At 44.9% G+C, this 18803-nt stretch overlaps 1 protein-coding gene across 3 annotated transcripts in view; it reads right to left on the bottom strand.

The window, feature by feature from the left end:
* The window catches only part of LOC135551748 (CUB and sushi domain-containing protein 3-like), an 826047-nt gene that overhangs the window by 210981 nt on the left and 596263 nt on the right, over positions 1 to 18803 (bottom strand). The gene's annotated exons all lie outside the window — the stretch shown is intronic.

Raw genomic sequence — 18803 nt, 5'->3', positions numbered from 1 at the left:
GGTAGATATGGAGGGAAGAAGAGGGAGAGGTAGACATAACAAGAGAGGACCCAGAGAGAGAGGGGAGACAGAGGGAGAGATAAAAAGAGAGGACCAAGAGAGAGAGGGGGAGACAGAGGGAGAGATAAAAAGAGAGGACCCAGAGAGAGAGGGGAGACAGAGGGAGATGGAGCGATAAAGAGAGGACCCAGAGAGAGAGGGGGAGACAGAGGGAGAGATTAAAAGAGAGGACCAAGAGAGAGAGGGGGAGACCGAGGGAGATGGAGAGATAAAAAGAGAGGACCAAGAGAGAGAGGGGGAGACCGAGGGAGAGATAAAAAGAGAGGACCCAGAGAGAGAGGTGAGACAGAGGGAGAGATAAAAAGAGAGGACCCAGAGAGAGAGAGGGGGAGAAGAGGGAGATGGAGAGATAAAGAGAGGACCCAGAGAGAGAGGGGAGACAGAGGGAGAGATAAAAAGAGAGGACCAAGAGAGAGAGGGGGAGACAGAGGGAGAGATAAAAAGAGAGGACCAAGAGAGAGAGGGGGAGACAGAGGGAGAGATACAAAGAGAGGACCCAGAGAGAGAGGGGGAGACAGAGGGAGATGGAGAGATAAAGAGAGGACCCAGAGAGAGAGGGGGAGACAGAGGGTGAGGGAGATGTAAAAAGAGAGGACCAAGAGAGAGGGGGGGACAGAGGGTGAGGGAGAGATAAAAAGAGAGGACCAAGAGAGAGGGGGGAGACAGAGGGAGATGGAGAGATAAAAAGAGAGGATCCAGAGAGAGAGGGGGAGATAAAAAGAGAGGACCAAGAGAGAGGAGGAGACAGAGGGTGAGGGAGAGATAAAAAGAGAGAGGGGGGAGACATAGGGAGATGGAGATATAAAAAGAGAGGATCCAGAGAGAGAGGGGGAGATAAAAAGAGAGGACCAAGAGAGAGGAGGAGACAGAGGGTGAGGGAGAGATAAAAAGAGAGAGGGGGGAGACATAGGGAGATGGAGATATAAAAAGAGAGGATCCAGAGAGAGGTGGAGACAGAGGGAGAGATAAAAAGAGGTGACCCAGAGAGAGAGGGGAGACAGAGAGAGATACAGTATCACTACAGTATCATTCAGCTTGAGATGGAAAACCTGATAAACATCAGAGTTTGTTTTTGAATGTATGAGAGAGGAGAGAGAGCTGGAGAAAAAGCTTTTCTCTTTTTTCTTAGCCATCTCACATCGAAACAAAGGTCAGCTACAATATAAGCACTGAACCCAGCAAGCAACAAGGAGAAGCAAAACCACCCAACCCATCCATCTCTCTCTTTATCTCTCTACAGTTTCCATTTGATTTAATTAAATTCAGCTTTTTGCTCCACAGGTGCTCCACCAGCTGTTTTTATTTATTGAAATGTGCAAATATGTCCGTTTACCACTTTGGGTTGGTCTTAAAAAGGCTGAATATCATGGCAGACAGCTCATCAGTATAAAACATAACAGCAGTGGTAATAATGTGTGTCTCTGTGTGTGCGTGCGTGCGTGTGTGTTTTGCTGCCTGGCATTGTAGTCAAGCGTTATTAAAGGAGATTTAATTTCTTCCCGGTATGGAACCTCCTATGTGTTAATGGTGTTTATGAGGTTAATTTCACTGTTTAAACGTATTACCTTTTAATGTTCGCATGAACAGAACCGGGAATTGTGTTTTCATCTGATTGTCAAACAAATCACTTCAAAAAGTTGGTCAAACAAATCACTTCAAAAAGTTGGTTACCAGCATCTAGAACAGTGCACTGTGCACCCGAAATTTCATGAACGGAAAGAGATGTCTATTATAAAAACAGAAAGTGGCACACGTGTAGCCTAAATTGAATGATGCGCCTGCTGCTGTCCAAGCCTGTCGGTCCCAGCCAGTCATCTCTGCATCACATCATTTTGCAGCATATACCACCTGTTTTTAAGTCCGTTGGCTAACTTCTCATGCAGCTGACAGGTGGTAATGATAAATGATGCTGTAATAGCCTACAATTTCCCTGTCATCTTTGTTGTAATTATTGTGATAGGCTCGTATTTTACCGGTACTCCTTACCGGCATTATTTATTTTGAAGGTGGTCCTTACTGGACCGTACCGGCTTACTTTCACCCCTGATCTTCTACTGTTGGTGGGAGTGTAAATGTCAATGTAGTAGATACAGTTGAAGTCAGAAGTTTACATACACCTTAGCCAAATACATTTAAACTCGGTGTTTCACAATTCCTGACATTTAATCCTATTAAAGATTCCCTGTCTTAGGTCAGTCTGGATCACCACTTTATTTTAAGAATGTGAGATGTCAGAATAATAGTAGAGAGAATGATTTATTTCAGCTTTTATTTCTTTCATCACATTCCCAGTGGGTCAGAAGTTAACATGCACTTAAACTGGTTAACTTGGGTCAAACTTTTCGGGTAGCCATCCACAAGCTTACCACAATAAATTGGGTGAATTTTGGCCCATTCCTCCTGACAGAGCTGGTGTAACTGAGTCAGGTTTGTAGGCCTCCTTGCTCGCACACGCTTTTTCAGTTCTGCCCACATATTTTCTATAGGATTGAGGTCAGAGCTTTGTGATGGCCATTTCAATACCTTGACTTTGTTGTCCTTAAGCCATTTTGCCACAACTTTGGAAGTATGCCTGGGGTCATTGTCCATTTGGAAGACTAATTTGCTACCAAGCTTAAACTTCCTGACTGATGTCTTGAGATGTTGCTTCAATATATCCACATAATTTTCCTGCCTCATGATGCCATCTATTTTGTGAAGTGCACCAGTCCCTCCTGCAGCAAAGCACCCCCACAACATGATGCTGCCACCACGTGCTCCACGGTTGGGATGGTGTTCTTCAGCTTGCAAGCCTCCCCCTTTTCCCTCCAAACATAACATGGCCATTATGGCCAAACATTTCTATTTTTGTTTCATCAGACCAGAGGACATTTCTCCAAAAAGTATGATCTTTGTCCCCATGTCCAGTTGCAAACCGTAGTCTGGCTTTTTTATGGCGGTTTTGAAGCAGTGGCTTCTTCCTTGCTGAGCGTCCTTTCAGGTTATGTCGATATAGGACTCGTTTTACTGTGGATATAGATACTTTTGTACCTATTTCCTCTAGCATCTGGGATTGATTTGCACTTTTTGCACCAAAGTACGTTCATCTCTAGGAGACAGAACGCATCTCCTTCCTGAGCGGTATGACGGCTGTGTGGTCCCATGGTGTTTATACTTGCATCTGTTTGTACAGATGAAAGTGGTACCTTCAGGCATTTGGAAATTGCTCCCAAGGACGAACCAGACTTGTGGAGGTCTACAATGTTTTTTCTGAGGTTTTGGCTGATTTCTTCTGATTTTCCCATGATGTGAAGAGGCACTGGGTTTGAAGGTAGGCCTTGAAATACATCCACAGATACACATCCAATTGACTCATATGATGTCAATTAGCCAGAATCAGAATCTTCTAAAGTCATGACATCTTTTTCTGGAATTTTCCAAGCTGTTTAAAGGCACAGTCAACTTAGTGTATGTAAACTTCTGACCCACTGGAATTGTGATATAGTGATTTATAAGTGAAATAATCTGTCTGTAAACAATTGTTGTAAAAATGACTTGTGTCATGCACAAAGTAGATGTCCTTACCGACTTGCCAAAACTATAGTTTGTTAACAAGAAATTTGTGGAGTGGTTGAAATACGAGTTTTAATGACTCCAATCTAAGTATATGTAAACTTACGACTTCAACTGTATTATGCAACAATCTGGTTGTTTATTCACAGGTCTAAATCAAGTCAATTGACTTTAACCTCTATAAGATCATTGGGTCCCCCGCGGGATGATTGAGCTAACGTGGACTAATGTGATTAGCATGAGGTTGTAAGTAAAAATAAAATTTACCAGGACATAGACATATCTGATAAGGGCAGAACGCTTAAATTCTTGTTAATCTAATTGCACTGTCCAATTTACAGTAGCTATTGCAGTGAAAGAACACCATGCTATTGTTTGAGGAGAGTGCACAGTTATGTACTTGAAAATGTATCAATGAACCAATTAGGCACATTTGAGCAGACTTAATACAACATTTTGAACAGAAATACAATGTTTCATTGGATCAGTCTACAATTTTGCACATGCAGTTAATCTATCTAGTGGCCATTATCAAAATTGCACCTAATAATAATATATAATAATACATTATGGCCTTTCTTTTGCATTTCAAAGATGATGGATATTTTTTTTTTCAAACACATAACACATTTTTTTGTTTTTGTATTATCTTTCACCAGATCTTGTGTTTCCTTTCAAATGGTATCAAGAATATGTATATCCTTGCTTCAGGTCCTGAGCTTCAGGCAGTTAGATTTGGGTTTGTCATTTTAGGTGAAAATGTAAAAAAAGGGTCAGCTTGTTAAGAGACATCCATAATAATGGCCATTTAGCTAGAATGACTGAATGAGTCAAATACAGTGGCTTCATACCCCTTGACTCCAAATGTTGTTGTTTTGCGCTGCTCTGGACTGGTCTGGTCTTGATAAATCAATGATATTATTATTTTTACATAATCTCCATTTGGGCATTGGTTAGACAAAATTTAGAAAATTGCAGGGTACAGAAATGTTATGCTCTTAGTGTAACCTTTATGTAACTAGGCAAGTCAATGAAGAACATTTTATTTACAAGGACAGCCTACTCCTTCCTCGTTCCCTGCAGTGATTCTTTAGCTAAATAGCCCAGTACTGTACTGCCAACCGTCATGTTGTACAGCACCATATTTTAGGTTCCAGCAAGTACCAGTCAAAAGTTTGGACACAACTACTCATTCCAGAATTTTGTATATTTTTCCTATTTTCTACATTGTATAATAATAGTGAAGACATCACAACTATGAAATAACACATATGGAATCAGTTAAGAACAAATTCTTATTTACAAGGACAGTCGACTCCTTTCTCCCCGAAGGGATTTGAACCCCGGTCTCCCGTGTGCCCCGCATTCTGTAGTACAGACATGGCCTGTTCTCACTTATGTAAGGAATTATTCACTTTCCCTTGTTTACTACAGTATGTATTGTAGACTGCACAGTAGCCTAATAAACAAATAAACACATTTCGTTAACTTCTTGGTGACAGGGGGCAGTATTTTCACGTCCGGATGAAATGCATGCCCAAATTCAACTGCCTGCTACTCGTCCCCAGAAGATAAGATATGCATATTATTAGTAGATTTGGATAGAAAACACTCTGAAGTTTCTAAACCTGTTTGAATCATGCCTGTGAGTATAACATAACTTATGTAGCAGGCAAAACCCTGAGGAAAAAACATTCATATATTTTATTTTGAGGTCACTCTCTTTTCAATGGGATTTCATTGGGAATCCAGATTTCTAAGGGACATTCTTGCAGTGCGTACCACTTCCACTGGATGTCACCATTCTTTAGAAATTGGTTGAGGTTTTTCCTTTGTGTAATGAAGAAGTAGCCCTGTTCAAAACGAGGGTCACTTCAAGTGTACTGTTTGTTAGAGGTGCGTGACCAGAAAGGTAGCGTCAGTTTGTTTTCTTCCTGTATTGAACACAGATCATCCCGTCTACAATTTGAATGATTATTTACTTTAAAAAATACCTAATGTTGTATTACAACAGTAGTTTGAAATGTTTTGGCAAAGTTTACAGGTAACTTTTGAGATATTTTCTAGTGATGTTGCGCAAGTTGGAACCAGTGTTTTTCTGGATCAAACGAGTCAAATAAATGGACATATATATGGACGGAATTAATCGAACAAAAGGACAATTTGTGATGTTTATGGGACATATTGGAGTGCCAACAGAAGAAGCTCGTCAAAGGTAAAGCATGATTTATAGTTTTATTTTCCATTCCATTTAAGGATAGTGCAAGACGTTCCAAGGGTGGCTTCTGATTTAGGGAGAGACGGTACTAGTTTTTGTGCTCCACAGATGTGGTTCATGTTGCAGGGGAGGCTCAGGCTTGATTGCCTGTTGCCCTGTAGGGAATGATCTAAGTGAGGTAATTTAGTACTTTTAGTGTGTTTTGTATTGATGTGTGTGTTTGTATTGTGCAGGCTCATTTGAAAAAGAGTCTCAATATGACACCCTGTTAAAATATATATAAAAAATAAACTGTTATTGTTTTACACTGCACTGGAAAGCCTCGTTTCAACAACAATTAAAAGCCCATTTACGTCCCTGGAAACATGTAGACGCCCAGGGCAAGCCAATAGATGCTCTTTTAATTGTAACTTATTTAACAGTCGGAGATCATTAGTGGTGTGGCATGGGGGTTGTGAGTGGGTGGAGAGGAGAAGAGGAGGATCTCTCCATAGTGTTCACATGGTGTGCCTGGGGGAAGAGAGAGAGAGCGAGAGAGAGAGAGAGATGGGAATAGAGAGATGGGGAGATATAGAGAAGATATAGAGAGAGAGATGGGGAGAAAGAGAGAGAGAGGTGGGCTTTCTTTCTCTGCTCTCTTTTCTTCTACAATATTCATCTTCTAGACCAAACCTGTCATTGTCTGAAATATTGCTGATATCATTCTTTGTGACAGAATAATGAAACAGGGCATTCTTTAACAGTGGTGGCTCTAGGTCCGGGGGAATGAATGAATGGGTTAGTGGAGGACTCCCTATAACTGTGTGTGTGTGTGTGTGTGTGTGTGTGTGTGTGTGTGTGTGTGTGTGTGTGTGTGTGTGTGTGCCGACAGAGAGAGTCGCCTCGCTTCGAGTCCTTAGGAAATTATGCAGTCTTTCATTTTTGTTTTGTATTATTTCTTACCTTGTTACCCCAGGAAATCTTATGTATTATTACATACAGTAGGGAAGAACTATTGGATATAAGAGCGACGTCAATTTACCAACATTACGACCAGGAATACGACTTTCCCAAAGTGGATCCTCTGTTTGGACCACCACCCAGGACAATGGATCTAATCCCAGAAGCCGACCCAAAACAACTGCGCCGCAGAAGGGGCAGACGGAGAGGCCTCCTTGTCAGGCTCCGTAGACGTGCACATTGCCCACCGTTCCTGAGTATATTACTCGCCAATGTCCAGTCTCTTGACAACAAGGTAGACGAAATTCAAGCAAGGGTTGCCTTCCAGAGGGGCATCAGAGATTGTAACATTCTCTGTTTCATGGAAACATGGCTCTCTCGGGATATGTTGTCGGAATCAGGTCAGTCACCGGGCTTCTCCATGCATCGCGGCGACAGAGTTAAACACCTCTCTGGGAAGAAGGCGGGGTGTATGCTTCATGATTAACGACTCATGGTGTAATCCTAACAAAAGCTACAGGAAATCAAGTCCTTCTGCTCACCCGACCTAGAATTCCTCACAATCAAATGCCAGCCATATTACCTCCCAAGAGAATTCTCGTCAGTTAATGCCACAGCTGTGTACATTCCCCCTCAAGCAGACAACAAGACGGCCCTCAAGGAACTTGGACTCTATGTAATAGACAGAAACTCAAGCAGGAGGTACCAATGACTAGAAACATTCAACACTGGTCTGACAAATCGCTTCAAGATTGTTTTGATCACGCGGACTGGGATATGTTCCGGTCAGCCTCATAGAACAACATTGATCTATATTCTGACTCGGTGAGTGAGTTTATAAGGAAGTACATTGCAGATGTTGTCTCCACTGTGACTGTTAAAACCTGCCATAACCAGAAACTGTGGTTGGATGGCGGCATTAACACAAAACTGAACGCGCGAACCACCACATTTAACCATGGAAAGAGGTCAGGGAATATGGCTGATAATAAACAGTGTAGTTATTCCTTCCGATTGGCAATCAAATAAGCGATATGCCGGTACTTGGACAAACTGGAGTCGCAATTCAATGGCTCAGACACGAGACGTATGTGGCAGGGTCTACATGAAATCACGGACTACAAAACGAAAACCAGCCACGTCACGGACACCGACATCACGCATCCAGACAAACGAAACACATTCTTTGCCTGCTTTGAGGATAATACAGTCCCACCGTTGCGGCCCGCTAACAAGGACTGCCCTTCCCTCCTTCTCCTTGGCCGACGCGAGTAAAACATTTAAACGTGTTAAAGATAACTGAACTAAATGACTACCGCCCCGTAGCACTCACTTCTGTTATCATGAAGTGCTTTGAGAGACTAGTCAAGGATCATATCACCTCCACCTTACCGGCCACCCTAGACCCACTTCAGTTTTCATACCACCCCAACAGGTCCACAGACGATGCAATCGCCATCACACTGCACACTGCCCTATCCCATCTGGATAAGAGGAGAGTCGCCTCGCTTCAAGTCCTATGTAAGAATGCTGTTCATTGACTACAGCTCAGCATTCAACACCATAGTACCCTCCAAGCTCATCATCAAGTTGGAGGCCCTGGGTTTCAATCCCGCCCTGTGCAATTGGGTCCTGAACTTTCTGACGCCCCCCAGGTGGTGAAGGTAGGAAACAATATCTCCACTTTGCTGACCCTCAACACTGGGGCCCCACAAAGGTGCATTCTCAGCCCCCTCCTGTACTCCCTGTTCACTCACGACTGCGTGGCCATTCATGCCACCAACTCAATCATCAAGTTTGACGACACAACAGTAGTGGGCTTGATTACCAACAGCGACGATATAGCCTACAGGGAGAAGGTGAGGGCCCTCGGAGCATGGTGTCAGGAAAACAACCTCCCACTCAACGTCAACAAAACAAGGAAGATGATCGTGGACTTCAGAGGGAGCACCCCCTATCCACATTGTCTTGTCTTTACTATCATTAAATTGAAGACTTCGTTTTTATCAACGATTCTCTGTAATTAGTATTACGCGATCAAACTGATTAATCATGTAACTGTAATTAACAAGGAAGTAGGGGCACCAAGGAAAATATTCAGTTTACAAAGTTATAATTTCCCAATATAACCTTTCAAATATTTTATATCTGATCAATTAGTCTTCGAATTAATGAATTATTTACGTTACCTCACGTTAGTGTCATTCCAAACGTCGTAAATGGTTGGTTATTTGCACGAACCCAGTCTTCACGATGAGTCATCCATACATCAATTGTCTGAAATCATGTATTTATTACTAACTAAGTAATTCACAGAAATGCATAACCAAAACAAACAAAGTAAATATGGTTACAAGAAATGATAGGGGTATGTGCCCTAGTGGGCTAAATCGGCATGGCGGCTTGTTAGACAAAAGGGAAGTGGGGGGGGGGGGGGGGTCGACTACAATGTTACTACAGAGTTAACAATTATAACAATTGAAATGCTAATCCTTTACACATGAACGCTCACTCATTCGGGAACAATTGCAATCAATATATAAGGCATATTTACACTCAGTGTGTTGTCTTGATCTTTTTTGAAAAGTTAGTTTCTGTTGGAGAGTTTTCCTTCTCGCTCTCTCTCTCTCTCTCTCTGCAGACTCGTAATTAATATCAAAGACTTAGTTTAGTTCATTTAGTTCAACTCAAAAGGGAATTGGAGTTTCCTTCATTAAACAGTCCAAAATCACATTACACAAACTGTATCATCCGCAACAGCGCCTCTTCAACCTCAGGAGGCTAAATTAATTTGGCTTGTCACCCAAAACCCTAACAAACTTTTACTGGCTGTATCACAGCCTGCACCGCTCTCAAACGCAAGGCTCTCCAGAGGGTGGTGGGGTCTGCACAGCGCATCACCGGGGGCAAACTACCTGCCCTCCATGACACCTACAGCAACCGATGTTACAGGAAGGCCAAAAAGATAATCAAGGACATCAACCACCCGAGCCACTGCCTGTTCACACCACTACCACCCAGAAGGCGAGGTCAGTACAGGTGCATCAAAGCTGGGACCGAGTGACTGAAAAACAGCTTCTATCTCAAGACTGTCAGACTGCTAAACAGCCATCACTAACTCAGAGAGGCTGCTGCCTACATTTAGACCCAATCACTGGACACTTAAATAAATGGATCACTAGTAACTTTAAATAAAGCCACGTTAAATAATGCCACGTTAATAATGTTTACATATATTACATTACTCATCTCCTATGTAAATACCATATTTTAAACCATCTATTGCACCTTGCCAGTGCCGCTCGTCCATCGCTCATCCATATATTTATATGTGCATATAATCTTTCACCATTTTAGATTTGTGTGTAGTTGTTGGTAGTTGTTGGTAGATTACTTGTTAGATATTACTGCACTGTCGGAACTAGAAGCACAATAATTTCTCTACACTCACATTAACATCTGCTAACCATGTGTGTGACCAAAACAACTTGATTTGATTTGAGTATGTGTGCCATCTTCCGACTTCAACTGTACCTGGCTTCATCTGCACCTTTGAAACTCAATATCTTGTCTATTTATGTACACCAATTATGCCCAATTATGCACTTTCATCTACAAATGCTCGTACCTCCCAGACAGTTTACCTAACCCTTCAAAGGATTCTTCCAAGGTTCATTCTGAAATGCAGCGATAAGACAAGATACTGGGATAACCTTCACCCTCCCCACTGTCTCACCTCGCATAATCAACTCAATAACTTCAAGCGAAGACTGGGGGTCAGCCTGATGAACCAAACTACTCAGTAATCTCCATGAAGACTGGGGGTCAGCCTGATGAACCAAACTACTCAGTAATCTCCATGAAGACTGGGGGTCAGCCTGATGTACCAAACTACTCAGTAATCTCCATGTAGACTGGGGGTCAGCCTGATGAACCAAACTGCTCAGTAATCTCCATGAAGACTGGGGGTCAGCCTGATGAACCAAACTACTCAGTAATCTCCATGAAGACTGGGGGTCAGCCTGATGTACCAAACTACTCAGTAATCTCCATGTAGACTAGAGGTCAGCCTGATGAACCAAACTGCTCAGTAAGCTCCATGAAGACTGGGGGTCAGCCTGATGAACCAAACTACTCAGCAATCTCCTCCATGTAGACTAGAGGTCAGCCTGATGAACCAAACTACTCAGTAATCTCCTCCATGTAGACTGGGGGTCAGCCTGATGAACCAAACTACTCAGCAATCTCCTCCATGAAGACTGGGGGTCAGCCTGATGAACCAAACTACTCAGCAATCTCCATGTAGACTGGGGGTCAGCCTGATGAACCAAACTACTCAGTAATCTCCATGAAGACTGGGGGTCAGCCTGATGAACCAAACTACTCAGTAATCTCCATGTAGACTAGAGGGCAACTTGATGAACCAAACTACTCAGTAATCTCCTCCATGTAGACTGGGGGTCAGCCTGATGAACCAAACTACTCAGCAATCTCCATGTAGACTGGGGGTCAGCCTGATGAACCAAACAACTCAGTAATCTCCTCCATGAAGACTGGGGGCCAGCCTGATGAACCAAACAACTCAGTAATCTCCTCCATGAAGACTGGGGGCCAGCCTGATGAACCAAACAACTCAGTAATCTCCATGTAGACTTGAGGTAGGCCTGATGAACCAAACTACTCAGTAATCACCTCCATGTAGACTGGGGGTCAGCCTGATGAACCAAACTACTCAGTAATCTCCATGAAGACTGGGGGTCAGCCTGATGAACCAAACTACTCAGTAATCTCCATGTAGACTTGAGGTAAGCCTGATGAACCAAACTACTCAGTAATCACCTCCATGTAGACTGGGGGTCAGCCTGATGAACCAAACTACTCAGTAATCTCCATGAAGACTGGGGGTCAGCCTGATGAACCAAACTACTCAGCAATCCCCATGAAGACTGGGGGTCAGCCTGATGAACCAAAGAACTCAGCAATCTCCTCCATGTAGACTGGGGGCCAGCCTGATGAACCAAACTACTCAGCAATCCCCATGAAGACTGGGGGCCAGCCTGATGAACCAAACTACTCAGCAATCCCCATGAAGACTGGGGGTCAGCCTGATGAACCAAACTACTCAGTAATCTCCATGAAGACTGGGGGCCAGCCTGATGATCCAAACTACTCAGTAATCTCCATGAAGACTGGTGGTCAGCCTGATGAACCAAACAACTCAGCAATCTCCTCCATGAAGACTGGGGTTAGCCTGATGAACCAAACTACTCAGTAATCTCCATGTAGACTAGAGGTCATCTTGATGAACCAAACTACTCAGTAATCTCCTCCATGTAGACTGGGGGCCAGCCTGATGAACCAAACTACTCAGCAATCTCCTCCATGTAGACTGGGGGTCAGCCTGATGAACCAAACTACTCAGTAATCTCCATGAAGACTGGGGGTCAGCCTGATGAACCAAACTACTCAGTAATCTCCATGAAGACTGGAGGTCAGCCTGATGATCCAAACTACTCAGTAATCTCCATGTAGACTTGAGGTAAGCCTGATGAACCAAACTACTCAGTAATCTCCATGAAGACTGGGGGCCAGCCTGATGATCCAAACTACTCAGTAATCTCCATGAAGACTGGGGGCCAGCCTGATGAACCAAACTACTCAGCAATCCCCATGAAGACTGGGGGCCAGCCTGATGAACCAAACTACTCAGCAATCCCCATGAAGACTGGGGGTCAGCCTGATGAACCAAACTACTCAGTAATCTCCATGAAGACTGGGGGCCAGCCTGATGATCCAAACTACTCAGTAATCTCCATGAAGACTGGTGGTCAGCCTGATGAACCAAACTACTCAGTAATCTCCTCCATGAAGACTGGGGGTAAGCCTGATGAACCAAACTACTCAGTAATCTCCATGTAGACTGGGGGTCAGCCTGATGAACCAAACTACTCAGTAATCACCTCCATGAAGACTGGGGGTCAGCCTGATGAACCAAACTACTCAGTAATCTCCATGTAGACTAGAGGTCAGCCTGATGAACCAAACTACTCAGTAATCTCCTCCATATAGACTGGGGGTCAGCCTGATGAACCAAACTACTCAGTAATCTCCATGAAGACTGGGGGTCAGCCTGATGAACCAAACAACTCAGTAATCTCCATGTAGACTTGAGGTAAGCCTGATGAACCAAACTACTCAGTAATCTCCATGAAGACTGGGGGTCAGCCTGATGAACCAAACAACTCAGTAATCTCCATGTAGACTTGAGGTAAGCCTGATGAACCAAACTACTCAGTAATCACCTCCATGTAGACTGGGGGTCAGCCTGATGAACCAAACTACTCAGTAATCTCCATGTAGACTAGAGGTCAGCCTGATGAACCAAACTACTCAGTAATCTCCTCCATATAGACTGGGGGTCAGCCTGATGAACCAAACTACTCAGTAATCTCCATGAAGACTGGGGGTCAGCCTGATGAACCAAACAACTCAGTAATCTCCATGTAGACTTGAGGTAAGCCTGATGAACCAAACTACTCAGTAATCACCTCCATGTAGACTGGGGGTCAGCCTGATGAACCAAACTACTCAGTAATCTCCATGAAGACTGGGGTCAGCCTGATGAACCAAACAACTCAGTAATCTCCATGTAGACTTGAGGTAAGCCTGATGAACCAAACTACTCAGTAATCACCTCCATGTAGACTGGGGGTCAGCCTGATGAACCAAACTACTCTGTAATCTCCATGAAGACTGGGGGTCAGCCTGATGAACCAAACTACTCAGTAATCTCCTCCATGTAGACTGGGGGTCAGCCTGATGAACCAAACTACTCAGTAATCTCCATGAAGACTGGGGGCCAGCCTGATGAACCAAACTACTCAGCAATCCCCATGAAGACTGGGGGTCAGCCTGATGAACCAAAGAACTCAGCAATCTCCTCCATTTAGACTGGGGGCCAGCCTGATGAACCAAACTACTCAGCAATCCCCATGAAGACTGGGGGTCAGCCTGATGAACCAAAGAACTCAGCAATCTCCTCCATGTAGACTGGGGGTCAGCCTGATGAACCAAAGAACTCAGCAATCTCCTCCATGTAGACTGGGGGCCAGCCTGATGAACCAAACTACTCAGCAATCCCCATGAAGACTGGGGGCCAGCCTGATGAACCAAACTACTCAGTAATCTCCATGAAGACTGGGGGTCAGCCTGATGAACCAAACTACTCAGTAATCTCCATGAAGACTGGAGGTCAGCCTGATGAACCAAACTACTCAGCAATCTCCTCCATGAATACTGGGGGTCAGCTTGATGAACCAAACTACTCAGTAATCTCCTCCATGAAGACTGGGGGTAAGCCTGATGAACCAAACTACTCAGTAATCTCCATGTAGACTGGGGGTCAGCCTGATGAACCAAACTACTCAGTAATCACCTCCATGAAGACTGGGGGTCAGCCTGATGAACCAAACTACTCAGTAATCTCCATGTAGACTAGAGGTCAGCCTGATGAACCAAACTACTCAGTAATCTCCATGAAGACTGGGGGTCAGCCTGATGAACCAAACTGCTCAGTAATCTCCATGAAGACTGGGGGTCAGCCTGATGAACCAAACTACTCAGTAATCTCCTCCATATAGACTGGGGGTCAGCCTGATGAACCAAACTACTCAGTAATCTCCTCCATGAAGACTGGGGGTCAGCCTGATGAACCTAACTACTCAGTAATCTCCATGTAGACTAGAGGGCAACTTGATGAACCAAACTACTCAGTAATCTCCTCCATGTAGACTGGGGGTCAGCCTGATGAACCAAACTACTCAGCAATCTCCATGTAGACTGGGGGTCAGCCTGATGAACCAAACAACTCAGTAATCTCCTCCATGAAGACTGGGGGCCAGCCTGATGAACCAAACAACTCAGTAATCTCCTCCATGAAGACTGGGGGCCAGCCTGATGAACCAAACAACTCAGTAATCTCCATGTAGACTTGAGGTAGGCCTGATGAACCAAACTACTCAGTAATCACCTCCATGTAGACTGGGGGTCAGCCTGATGAACCAAACTACTCAGTAATCTCCATGAAGACTGGGGGTCAGCCTGATGAACCAAACTACTCAGTAATCTCCATGTAGACTTGAGGTAAGCCTGATGAACCAAACTACTCAGTAATCACCTCCATGTAGACTGGGGGTCAGCCTGATGAACCAAACTACTCAGTAATCTCCATGAAGACTGGGGGTCAGCCTGATGAACCAAACTACTCAGCAATCCCCATGAAGACTGGGGGTCAGCCTGATGAACCAAAGAACTCAGCAATCTCCTCCATGTAGACTGGGGGCCAGCCTGATGAACCAAACTACTCAGCAATCCCCATGAAGACTGGGGGCCAGCCTGATGAACCAAACTACTCAGCAATCCCCATGAAGACTGGGGGTCAGCCTGATGAACCAAACTACTCAGTAATCTCCATGAAGACTGGGGGCCAGCCTGATGATCCAAACTACTCAGTAATCTCCATGAAGACTGGTGGTCAGCCTGATGAACCAAACAACTCAGCAATCTCCTCCATGAAGACTGGGGTTAGCCTGATGAACCAAACTACTCAGTAATCTCCATGTAGACTAGAGGTCATCTTGATGAACCAAACTACTCAGTAATCTCCTCCATGTAGACTGGGGGCCAGCCTGATGAACCAAACTACTCAGCAATCTCCTCCATGTAGACTGGGGGTCAGCCTGATGAACCAAACTACTCAGTAATCTCCATGAAGACTGGGGGTCAGCCTGATGAACCAAACTACTCAGTAATCTCCATGAAGACTGGAGGTCAGCCTGATGATCCAAACTACTCAGTAATCTCCATGTAGACTTGAGGTAAGCCTGATGAACCAAACTACTCAGTAATCTCCATGAAGACTGGGGGCCAGCCTGATGATCCAAACTACTCAGTAATCTCCATGAAGACTGGGGGCCAGCCTGATGAACCAAACTACTCAGCAATCCCCATGAAGACTGGGGGCCAGCCTGATGAACCAAACTACTCAGCAATCCCCATGAAGACTGGGGGTCAGCCTGATGAACCAAACTACTCAGTAATCTCCATGAAGACTGGGGGCCAGCCTGATGATCCAAACTACTCAGTAATCTCCATGAAGACTGGTGGTCAGCCTGATGAACCAAACTACTCAGTAATCTCCTCCATGAAGACTGGGGGTAAGCCTGATGAACCAAACTACTCAGTAATCTCCATGTAGACTGGGGGTCAGCCTGATGAACCAAACTACTCAGTAATCACCTCCATGAAGACTGGGGTCAGCCTGATGAACCAAACTACTCAGTAATCTCCATGTAGACTAGAGGTCAGCCTGATGAACCAAACTACTCAGTAATCTCCATGAAGACTGGGGGTCAGCCTGATGAACCAAACTACTCAGTAATCTCCATGAAGACTGGGGGTCAGCCTGATGAACCAAACTACTCAGTAATCTCCTCCATATAGACTGGGGGTCAGCCTGATGAACCAAACTACTCAGTAATCTCCATGAAGACTGGGGGTCAGCCTGATGAACCAAACAACTCAGTAATCTCCATGTAGACTTGAGGTAAGCCTGATGAACCAAACTACTCAGTAATCACCTCCATGTAGACTGGGGGTCAGCCTGATGAACCAAACTACTCAGTAATCTCCATGAAGACTGGGGGTCAGCCTGATGAACCAAACAACTCAGTAATCTCCATGTAGACTTGAGGTAAGCCTGATGAACCAAACTACTCAGTAATCACCTCCATGTAGACTGGGGGTCAGCCTGATGAACCAAACTACTCTGTAATCTCCATGAAGACTGGGGGTCAGCCTGATGAACCAAACTACTCAGTAATCTCCTCCATGTAGACTGGGGGTCAGCCTGATGAACCAAACTACTCAGTAATCTCCATGAAGACTGGGGGCCAGCCTGATGAACCAAACTACTCAGCAATCCCCATGAAGACTGGGGGTCAGCCTGATGAACCAAAGAACTCAGCAATCTCCTCCATTTAGACTGGGGGCCAGCCTGATGAACCAAACTACTCAGCAATCCCCATGAAGACTGGGGGTCAGCCTGATGAACCAAAGAACTCAGCAATCTCCTCCATGTAGACTGGGGGTCAGCCTGATGAACCAAAGAACTCAGCAATCTCCTCCATGTAGACTGGGGGCCAGCCTGATGAACCAAACTACTCAGCAATCCCCATGAAGACTGGGGGCCAGCCTGATGAACCAAACTACTCAGTAATCTCCATGAAGACTGGGGGTCAGCCTGATGAACCAAACTACTCAGTAATCTCCATGAAGACTGGAGGTCAGCCTGATGAACCAAACTACTCAGCAATCTCCTCCATGAATACTGGGGGTCAGCTTGATGAACCAAACTACTCAGTAATCTCCTCCATGAAGACTGGGGGTAAGCCTGATGAACCAAACTACTCAGTAATCTCCATGTAGACTGGGGGTCAGCCTGATGAACCAAACTACTCAGTAATCACCTCCATGAAGACTGGGGGTCAGCCTGATGAACCAAACTACTCAGTAATCTCCATGTAGACTAGAGGTCAGCCTGATGAACCAAACTACTCAGTAATCTCCATGAAGACTGGGGGTCAGCCTGATGAACCAAACTGCTCAGTAATCTCCATGAAGACTGGGGTCAGCCTGATGAACCAAACTACTCAGGAATCTCCTCCATATAGACTGGGGGTCAGCCTGATGAACCAAACTACTCAGTAATCTCCTCCATGAAGACTGGGGTCAGCCTGATGAACCTAACTACTCAGTAATCTCCATGAAGACTGGGGGTCAGCCTGATGAACCAAACTACTCAGCAATCTCCATGTAGACTAGAGGTCAGCCTGATGAACCAAACTACTCAGTAATCTCCATGAAGACTGGGGGCCAGCCTGATGAACCAAACTACTCAGTAATCTCCTCCATGAAGACTGGGGGTCAGCCTGATGAACCAAACTACTCAGTAATCTCCATGAAGACTGGGGGTCAGCCTGATGAACCAAACTACTCAGTAATCTCCTCCATGAAGACTGGGGGTCAGCCTGATGAACCAAACTACTCAGTAATCTCCTCCATGTAGACTGGGGGTCAGCCTGATGAACCAAACTACTCAGTAATCTCCATGTAGACTGGGGGTCAGCCTGATGAACCAAACTACTCAGTAATCTCCATGAAGACTGGGGGTCAGCCTGATGAACCAAACTACTCAGTAATCTCCTCCATGAAGACTGGGGGTCAGCCTGATGAACCAAACTACTCAGTAATCTCCATGAAGACTGGGGGTCAGCCTGATGAACCAAACTACTCAGTAATCTCCTCCATGTAGACTGGGGGTCAGCCTGATGAACCAAACTACTCAGCAATCTCCATGTAGACTGAGGGTCAGCCTGATGAACCAAACTACTCAGCAATCTCCATGAAGACTGGGGGTCAGCCTGATGAACCAAACTACTCAGCAATCCCCATGAAGACTGGGGGTCAGCCTGATGAACCAAACTACTCAGTAATCTCCATGAAGACTGGGGGCCAGCCTGATGAACCAAACTACTCAGTAATCTCCTCCATGAAGACTGGGGGTCAGCCTGATGAACCAAACTACTCAGTAATCTCCATGAAGACTGGGGGTCAGCCTGATGAACCAAACTACTCAGCAATCTCCATGAAGACTGGGGGTCAGCCTGATGAACCAAACTACTCAGCAATCTCCATGAAGACTGGGGTCAGCCTGATGAACCAAACTACTCAGCAATCTCCATGAAGACTGGGGTCAGCCTGGTGAACCAAACTACTCAGCAATCTCCATGAAGACTGGGGTCAGCCTGATGAACCAAACTACTCAGCAATCTCCATGAAGACTGGGGGTCAGCCTGATGAACCAAACTACTCAGTAATCTCCTCCATGAAGACTGGAGGTCAGCCTGATGAACCAAACTACTCAGTAATCTCCTCCATGTAGACTGGGGGTCAGCCTGATGAACCAAACTACTCA

The sequence above is a fragment of the Oncorhynchus masou genome, chromosome 13 (assembly GCF_036934945.1).
Source record: "Oncorhynchus masou masou isolate Uvic2021 chromosome 13, UVic_Omas_1.1, whole genome shotgun sequence".
Classification (NCBI taxonomy): Eukaryota; Metazoa; Chordata; class Actinopteri; order Salmoniformes; family Salmonidae; genus Oncorhynchus; species Oncorhynchus masou.
The sequence above is the reverse complement of the archived record's forward strand: the minus strand, read 5'-3'. Positions and strand labels throughout refer to the sequence as shown.